Source organism: Apium graveolens, chromosome 9 (genome assembly GCF_009905375.1).
Source record: "Apium graveolens cultivar Ventura chromosome 9, ASM990537v1, whole genome shotgun sequence".
Classification (NCBI taxonomy): domain Eukaryota; kingdom Viridiplantae; phylum Streptophyta; class Magnoliopsida; order Apiales; family Apiaceae; genus Apium; species Apium graveolens.
The window spans coordinates 6,109,493-6,120,582 of record NC_133655.1 but is presented as its reverse complement, the minus strand read 5'-3'; positions in this window follow the sequence as shown (position 1 = coordinate 6,120,582).

The following is an 11,090-nucleotide window of genomic DNA, read 5'->3' as shown; positions in this document are numbered from 1 at the left end:
CCCGTGCATCGCACGGGTTGTAAAGCTAGTAAATTATAATTGGAAAGTATATAAATAAGAATAAAATAACATTTGGTACTTAAGTCATATAAAAAAATGTGTATATTTTAGTATTTAAATGCACTAGTCTACTCTTTACGAGGATTTTACTTGATCTCCCTATCTCCGTGTTTTAGGACAACTATATAAATCACTCGTAATCTTCATTTTCATTTAAACTTAAATTCTGAATTGATTGAGCATTATTGAATATGAGTTTGTAGAGATTATTTAAATTTCTACTAATTAATCAAGATAGCTTTTATATTCCCCATTCTTAAACATGTCCTACTTAGTAATAGTTCTATGCACCAACAGTATGACCTAAATGGGTCTTTCTGGTTTGTCTTGAGTGGAAAACTCATACAACATACTTACTATCTACTTATCATGTTTATCTAATATGTTATGTTGAAGAAGAAAAAGATAAGAATTCGGAACACTTGTAACTTATACAAGCATCCCCTCGCTCGTACTTGGTACATGTATGAACAATGCACTAACAAATTATTTTTAAAAATCCATCTTTACTATAGCCAAACTGATTCTAGATCATCCCTAAACTGGTCCCCCATCCCCTTCATTAAGTTTTATATAGAACCCGTTAAGCTTCAAAAAAACAGTTCGTTTAGCACTAATATATCATACATATTTAATTATTAGAAAACAATGTTATACTACTTAAAAGCCTTTAGGCCAAGAGTATTCATTCTATTAGTTGGCCTTACAAAGTACGATGAAAGATTTCCAGTTCACTTTTAATGATATAAATGATTACAATAATTGTTCTGTTTTACCAATACCCAAATTCTAGACAACAAAAGAGATGTTTATCTATTAACAGATGTATATATATGGATAATAAAATGTACTTAACTTACCTCCTTTAGTGACATCACATTTTATTGAAATAGCAGATGGAAAGTCCAACTTGGAGTGGAACTTAGCATTCTCTTTTTCTGCAAGATTTGCAACTTCCTTACCCCTGTCCTCAGAGTAGTCAATGATTGTAACAAAAACCCCCTTCTGTGCAAGAGCCAGGGTAAGAGCTTTGCCTGAAAGTGAACAACATAAATGATGAGAAATTTAAAACGGAAATTGTAATGTAAATTCATGCTAATAATGTCAAACATACTCTGATTAACATAAATATCTGCAAAAAGGTCTTTCTTGTTTCTATTGTGTTCAAATGCGACCTTTATATCCACCTGATTACTTAATCAACTCGTGCAACGTGTTTAGACTTACGTAGGGGATTGATTTCTAAACTTCTTATGATCACCTAATCATCAAAAAGTATCATTACTCTTAGGTTTCATCACTTGAAAATCCAAAATCATAAATGACGATATATTAGGTACATATGCTTCACATATACCCCTTTATGTTTTATATTCTTGGCTCTAATTAATTTTCATATTTTTATTTTTGCAGATAAAACATACCAAGAAAATGCTGGAACATGGTTAGCTTCTGGGATACATTGATGCTACACAAAACATATTTGAGGGCACATTTAATAATTCTGCAGACTTTCCAGAATACATCTTCTGCTAAGGTCATCACTGTCTCACAAATTCAGTCCTTCCACTTGTATTCAACCCTTTTCTCTGTAAAACTGATGAAAATCAATTTAATATATAATAATTTATTAAAAGCAAGTTTAATAAGAACTTTTAGCTATGACTTTGTATATGTTTGTAGATATGTGTATAATGTATATAAAGAATGGATTTAGAGAGTGGACATGATCACATTCATTTTGTCTTTTTTTTCTTATTTAATGAAGCCATTTCAAATTTAACTTTTTTAATAATTGAAAAATTAAAGTAACATACTTTAATATTAACTTTATCAGCCTAAGAATGCAAATTTTTAAAGCATGACTCACGAGCACTATTAGTCATGTACTTTTTGACCCAAAACATTTAATCACAAATTAAAAAATAAACTAATACTTAGATATAGCCTTAACAATCAAACATAACAATGAGCATATATGACATTATGAAAATGTCAATAAAGAGAAATGAGTGATATAATGTTTGTGACAAAATTTAGCTATAGACTGAAGAAGACTTATTGATAGTCTGTATCAAGACAATGAGACCAAGAAATATGTTAAGAAATTATATGTGAATATATTCAAAATAATTGTTTATTCACATTTTGTGTGTGTGATTATTTCTTTCAAAATCAAAACTGATGCAATAAAAAATTTAATTTTTGACTTTCAAATTTTAGTCTAGATTCATTGTATAACTATACTTACCTTGGTGGGAGGCTTGTTTTCAGCTCTATATCCTTTGCCTTTTCTTGAATTTCATGAGTGCACAGGGTCCTGATGAGCTCATGACATAGGAGTTTTACAAGTTAATAGTCTTATAGCACATACCTTGTTATTTTCTCTATTATTTTTTCTCTCACTAGCTATATACACTTTATTTTGCTATGGCAAGCAATAGTCACTCTCCCTTCAAATTTTTATTTTTCCTATTGTTTGCCAAGTTGACACATCAATACACATATATAACCAATTTTATATTAACCAACCAAAATTCTTGCATGATACTCTTGAATTGGTTCTTTTAATTTTTGTTCTAAAAAAAAGTCAGTCGCAATGAGAATCTTTGTAAAGAAAATTTTTATAAGGTGTTGATTAATTGATAAATTTTTAGTGCAAAAAATTATCACATGGAAATATTTTTGGGCTTGATTTATCACGGGAAAGACGTGATAAATGTAATTGTTTTGCATTTATTTGGACAAACTCGTGAAACGTCTTAAATAGAGCGTGACCCATGACTCAATTCCAAAAAAATCAGGTACCCTCATTTAAATTTCAGATTTAATTAATTGTAAAATAATTTCTTTCAAAAGTTTTATTTTTCGCAAATTTATTTTCTAACAAAATGTGTTATTGAAGGAGCAAGAAAATTTGGTCAGAAATGAGGTGAGTGAGTGGGTTTGATCGGAGATGATGGCTGCATGGTGGAGGAAGAGGTGGGACGTCGGGAGAAGAGCTGTTGTAGTGGATCAGGGGAGGGGTAGTTGTAAATAATAATATAAATATGTGGTTTATGGATGAAGGCTAGTTTTTATTTAAGATTGATTTTTATTTGACCATGAGCCTATATATATATATATTTATATAGGGTCGCGCTCCAGTGAGAATTTCTTAAAATGAGAACTGTGAGAACTGGTGATTTATGTAGTTAAAATTGGTGATTTTTTGAAAAGTTGAAATTTCGAATCTGGTAAATTAGTGATTTTGTGCAAACCAAAAATTTTAAATTTTATAAAATCACAAAATTGGACTACAAAAATCATCGGTTCTCATAATTCTCATTTTAAAAAGTTCTCATTTGAGCAAAAGCCTATTTATATATATATATATAGGGGAGGTACAGGGGAGGGTTCAAAAGAGAACCCTGCTTAGTTGGAGAACTAGAGACCGCTTTTAATCACCATTCATTTGATTTAAAATCAAGTGGTCCAGATTTTGTTGTGAGTTATAATAGATGTACTTGATTTGTATACAGGGGTAGTATATTTATTAATACTATATACTATTATATATACATATTTGTACATTATTATTTCCATTTATTTTAAATATGTTTTATGTATAGAGATTTTATTTCCTTTAAGGTTAAATCAACCTTACACATTCCATTTTTATGTAATCAATCAATTCATCATCAATTTATTTTCTTTCCTATTGCAATAAGCATATTTTTAAAAAATAATGAGCTTTAAACATTATCAGTCAAAATGACAAACTAATTTCATATTTTATATTTAAATATAGCTTTGAATCTGAAAATTACTATTCCCTCTGGAAAAGATAGTATCCCTAAAAAATGGAACCTCTAATAGGTAAAAAAAATGGCCACAACCACTTGTATTGTTCTATCCCATTTTCATTTTTCAATGAACATATCTTAATTGTTTTTATCTTTAATTGTTATCCGAAGCTCTGATATTAATCATATGAATAAATTCAGTCAACTCAGTTCACAAACTTTTGCCATGTTGACGAAGATCACTACGATTCAAATTTTACCATAATAATGTTTTGAACTATTTTTTCATGTTAAAGGTATTGGTTGTTCCGATCAGGATGGCATGGGTAAGAGTTCTGGCTTACCTGTAGATAGTGTTGTCCACTTAGGGAAGTTGCTAGACCATAAATGTAGAGATATGGTGATATGGTGCCAGGAACAATTGTAATTTCTGTTACTTCTCTTGCTTCCAAAGTCATGGACATGATGTTTGGGTTCAGTTGTGCTTATTTTATTAACCTCACTTCACCATTTTTGGTGATGGGAATCTGGTGTGAATCTGGTGAATTATATCATAAAATTTGATATTTGTGTTCATATATTATGTTCAAATTTCATATCTTAGTGAGTTTTATTGAAAATTGTTGGTTGTTTATAATTGTCAATGATTTTATGTTTCATATATCCCCCTCCTATTTCACAGTAATCATTCAAAACTTCACTCACAAACACCTTTGCGGCCTATACATTCAACTCCGATCATCTCATTATTTCATATTATACAAGTTAGTGATTTATGTAATATAAATAGAGATTAAAGATGGATCAGAAAGTTTAACTTTAGGTTATGGTGGCAGACGAAGGTATATCGGAGATGATGACGGAGGTAGATCGGAGATGGTGGGTTTGATTGACTAGTTGTGATGGAAGATGAATATGGTGATCAGAGATGAAGATGGTATTAGCGTTACTGTATTTATAACAAGCGTTTATTTTTTTAATGGGTTGTGCCATTCTAATTAAAAAGGATTAGGCTAATTTCTAGTTTCTATTATAAGGTTGTTTATATATATATATATATATATTTGGGTTGTTCAAATAGAAACTGCATTAATAAAAACTAGAAACTAAGGCTTAGCTTATTAAAAATTTTGTCAGCACCCAGCATCATCCCTTTTGTTAGCCCAATACTCTCATTTATCATTAATCGTAATATAATTCATACAATATATACACAAAAACTAATCAGATACTCCTTCATTCTTCTACCATCGATTCATCATAATTAAACACATAAACACTAAAACTTTTTCATAAATATATAAATTATTCACAAACTCTTCTAAGATTAAATTGAAATCACTATTTTATATTACACAAATTACTGAAACATCGGGTAAACACTAAAATCACTAATTTATCTTATAGAAATCACTAATTTGTGCTATAAAATTCAGTAATTTATATTGTAACTTTCAACGGATAATCTTACTTTGTCATCCGTTGAAAGAGTAGCTTATGTTTAAATAAGTTTTTGTAGCACATTCTTGTATACTGTAATGTCTCAGAGAATTAGAGGTTGTAGGATATTCTAAGTCATGTTGACTACTAGAATGATATGCAAAATAGGTTGTAATTTTGCATAAACGAAATTGTGTCAACTATTATGGAAATACTTTCAACAGATGATTCTAAAAGGCTTCAACGGATGACTCAAGATACTCTCAATGGATGATCCAATAGATACTCAACGGATAATCTACAAAGTCTAGACGGATAACAAATTCAAATAACAGTTAAGAGTGATTTGACAATCACATGGGTTGATTATATACAAAAGGAAGGTGGCAGCCTATTTGCAGGTTTATGAGAACAAAAAAGCATTTTCATTTCCATGCTTACTTGAAGAAATACAAAGATGCTGGATAGAGATATGAAGAAACATATGATTAGACTTAGACATTTTGTTTTATATGTTTGTCTTTTTCATATATAACTTGGTGATATATAAACCAAGAGTAGCAAGTAGATTAAAAAATCGATTGAACTAAGAAATATAAAAAACTATATCTGTTAGAATTTTCTCTGTTCTTTCTTTGTAACTTTACTTATAAGCAGCTGTATGCATTCTTGCATCACAAATTTCTAAATCAATATATATCTCTGGTGGAAAAGATCAATCCCCGAGAAAGTTTTTAAATCTTTGTGTTTAATTACTTTGTTTCTTGAATACATATATATTAAAGGGTTTTTAGCACATAAACGCAGCGAAAACATAAATTTAATCTTAAAAAACCGAAACCCTCCGCAGGATCCATGCGAAAAAATAATATTTAAGTCGTAGTTCTGTATGTTTACCTTAAGAAGTTTTACGTTAATGGAAAGATGGAGATCTTTGATAGCGATCCAAGAATGATGAACGGAGATCCTTAGCAGCTGTTCCTCAAGTGTGAAGCACTCCACCGGTATCCACCAAGAAAACGATGTAATGAAGGAGGAGGAGATGGGGAGAATTAGGATTTTGTAAATCTTTTTGGTTGAGGCAAAAATAGGGTTTATAATATTATATTTATAGGTAAAATTTTCAACTGAAAATTTTCCCATAAAATATTATTATTATTAACCCTTTATTATTCTCACTAATAATTAAAACACCTTTTAATTATTAATTATTTTTCTAAACTCTTTAGAAATAATTCTCTCACTTGATTTAATTTCCAAAAATTAAATTCTTAATTAATAATATTAAGAACCTTTTCTTAATTAATTTATAATCAATTAAATCTCATTTAATCAATTATTAAATTTGCCAATTAATTATTTATTTCATAAATAAATAATTATCAACCATTATTAATTAATTCCTCCACCATTAAATCATTCTCTTTTATGGTGTGACCCTGTAGGTTCAATATTAAGCCGGTAGTAGAAATAAATAATAATAAAACTATTTTATCATTATTTATATAAATTCTCTAATTCATTAAATATGATTAATTAATTAATCATATTTATTCTACATCGTGATGGATACTTCTCAACATATCGCGACTATCCGGATAATACGAATTTACTGCTTAGAATACCAAGAACCTATCCAGTGAGTAGTTACCGTACAATTAATTCCTTCTACCCTGCAATGTCACGATTAAATACAAGACATGGAACTTGTGTCAAGCCTATCTTATTTAATCACTTGCTTTCCCATTCACTATGCTTAGTTCTATTTAATGTAAATTAGAAACTCCTTTCTAATTACATTCACTCTCGCCAGAGATTCCTGAACTAACATAAGTGGATCAGCATTGAACATTCTCTTCCTACACTGTAAGGGGTAGATCCTTTATTGATCATACACTATCTTCGTGTACAAATTCCTATACCCAGTAGAGCCCTTATAATTGTCCCTTGAGACTAAGAACTAAACCAAAGCATAGTTCAGTGTACACAAGATGATTATGATGGCCTCAAGTCTAAGGATACTTGTACAACTATCACTATGTGAATAACTGCTGACACGTGAGTGAACTCCATCAGTTGTTCAGCTGTGTGAGTACGAAAGGTGTGGGGTAGTTCCCATAACCACATCAGCAATACATTAAAATTTAATATTTATATAGTAATGTTTCTAAAAGTAGAAAAAAGATTTATGGATCGAATTCTAGGAATTACATATTAAATTAAGTATCTACATTCTAAATATTCTGTATAAAACTCAAATTGATGTAATTTTATTAAGTTTACCTTTTTTATATTTAATTATGTTCATGTCAACACTATATTCCCTAAAAGCTAGTCACATGTATATATGCTTGCTTGTGCATCATAATTTTAATTGCATTGATTTTCTTGGGATGAGGATTAACGATTCACTGATCTCATGTAATCGTTTAAATAGCATAATAACTCGTGCGAGGCACGGGTCATTTTCTAGAGTGTTTTTTTACATCATGCAATTATAGTGTTTGTAGAGCAATTCCAACAGTCAAATTTTGAAGAAACGGGGATAAAATTTCTCTCCAACAACCTCCATATCCCCCTCTATAACATTAGTAGTTTCGAATGCTTCCTCAATTTTAGTTCCTCACTTTTAGGAGTGAATATCCCCTCAACTATTATTATATTATATTTTTCTTACCCGTTATTTTATATTTAATGAATGAATATAAACAGGGTAGTAAGCGTATGTTTAAAACGAAATGATTAAACTTAATCTATAGAATGTCGTTAGTATGTTTACAAATAAAAAAGTTACAAATTAACATATATGTTGAATACAGAGTTGACCAAAATTTTAAATTTTACTTAAATAAACTATATGTACTGCTTTATATTATTACTGAGTTCACTACTAACTTACAATTAACTTACTCAATTTAAAAAGATAAAAAATGCATAACTGAAGTCAGAATGACTTGCAATCATAATATACAATAATGTAAAATTTACATTATTATTAATATTAAAGTTGATTTTAATGAAAAATATTAGTTTTTGAAATTCAACGTATATATGTATGGGAAAATTTTAGTTTTTTAGTTACACTACTGTTAAGAAAGTAAAATTAAGTTATATGTATGTGTGTGTTAGCATGTAAATTATTGTATGTTACATCTCTTAGTAATTTATGATGGTTTCAATTATTTATATGCTAAATATCTGATTTATGTACATGTATAATCATTATTAACATCTAGTGAGATAATTGATCACTTAAATAACATGTTTTTATAATTATTCAAAAATTAAAATTATGTAATAAATAAATTGCTATAATTTATATATGATATTCACATTATCACTGATAAACAATCCATATCTATTTTTTACATAACCAGGTATCAATCATGGTTGTAACATAAAAATGAATTATATATTTTTAAGACTTATTATTGATATTCATGATTTTTTTTTCAAGAATTCGAAAGAAAAATTGTATTTATATCGTTATTTAAACCGTTTTAAAGTGTCTTTCATTACGACTCTAATATTTCTTCATATAATAATTTGATAACATTTTATACTATTCTTCTAAAATTACAAATTTTCAGTTCGATAAAGTATTATAAATATCAATTGAACTGGTTAATTCCTTCAAATTATTAAACAATATATGTTTTTTCCTTAAATAATATAAAATGCATTGAACCAAATGCTACAATATAATATAGATATAACTTTTATTTGAATAATTCAAAATATTAAAATAATTCAAAATATTTGTACAATATTATCTTGATCAATGGAATATTGTTGATCTAAAAGAATTCTTTTTAAAAAGTTGGTTTTTTTTTAGTGAAAAATGAAAAATAAATCGATTTAATATATCATCGTAGTTTTGACAAATCTAGTGAGATCTCATTTCAAATTTCAAATATTTTTAAAATTGGGACAAATCCCAAAAATAATAATGCGTTATCAGTGAAGTTAATAATTTTAATATAAATAATCAATTGACTTGATCATTTAAATAACTCAAACAAATTAATTTATATTAATATAAGATATTAAAAAAATTTACATTATTGGTAAGATATTTTCGCCGAGCTTGTAATTTAAATTAAACGTAGAATGTGACGATGTTTTTCGGCCGGGTCATGTAGTCAAATTTCGACAAATTTCGAGTATTTTTTGAACAATGGGTCAAGTTCTAAAATGCATTGACTCATTATAATTCGAACTTATCTAAATATGTAATAACAATATAGATTATTTATATATAAGCGATTGTATTTTCAATATTTTTTAAAAATTATATATGTACATTTTTATTACTTTTTATAATAAAAAATATGTTAAAAGTATATGAGATATATTTTCAAACTAAAAAATGATTAATAAATAAGATAATAATCCATTTATGTACTATGCCTAATTTTATATCTGGAATTCAATTTTTTAAAATTAATTGTACAAATATTCAACTAACTATCCTTTTTTTTGCGGAATTCAAATAAGTATATTTAAAGTTAAATAAAATATTCATTTAGCACACTTACATATTATGTGTATGATAAAAAACACATGTGACAATATGGTGTTGTGGTAAAAGGTTGTATAGTTGAATGAAATAACTTTAGTTCAATTCCCACAAACCACATTTTTTATATAAATAATAAAAACAGGGGTAATTTAATCTTTTTAATAAGACTTTTTAATCTCATGAAATTATACATTTGTTCTCCTATTATATATTGAAGAGATATAAGGACACTTACCCATTCTTGGTCGTGCTACTCTGACTCGACTATTTCTGTTGCCTTGTAGTGAGATACATACACAAAATGAGGAATACATATGACGAAATACATGGTCATGGAATAAATCTTTTATTGTCGTCGCAATACCAGAAATTTTGTTAAATTTGACTGAATGTTTTGGTCGAATTGAGCTAAATTCGACCAATTTCGATCTAAAATAGCTTGTCGAAAATAAGGGGTGTGATCGAATTTAGCTAAATTCGACTGAATAAATTTGACCAACTAAATTTGATTGAAATTCGTTGTAAAAACTCATCCCAAATTTTTTAACGAAATTTCAAATTTATGGCAAAAATTCAAAGATTCCGCCCAAAAAAGTACTAAAGTCGACCAAATTTGGTCGAAATTACAAAGCTAAATTCGACCAAATCTGGTCGAAATTAGTGTGCTAGATTCGACCAAATCCGGTAGAAATTAATAAACAGCAGATTTTTATAAACGGCAGAATGCATTTTGTTGCTCAACAAATTTTTAGGAAGTTGTTACTAACTTTTTCATAATGTAATTTCATAAAACAATAACGGATACAATAATAATTTTTGTTTATTAATCTTAAAATTAAATAAATACTCCCTCCATCCCATGTTAATATTCCACTTTGCAAATTTCACACATATTAAGAAATAGATAATATAATGTCTTTTTTCTCGTTTTCACAAAACAATATAAATTAGTTTTTATACATTATATTAATTACACATTTTTCAAGAGATAAGTAAATGTATATATATATATATATACACTCACACGAAATTTATTAAATAATATGCATTTTAAATTTCTAGGCAATGATATTTATGATGAGGGTCTTGTGATTTAATTTAGTATATATTGAAACCGTAAAGTTTGCATGGGATAGAGAACATAAATATTTTGGGAAATATTTTTTTTACAAAATGGACTATTAAAATGGGATGGATGGAGTATGTAATATTAATTTGATAATACAACAATTTCTATCCTTTATTAATATATTGAAAATCAAACATTATAAAAATTAACTCAC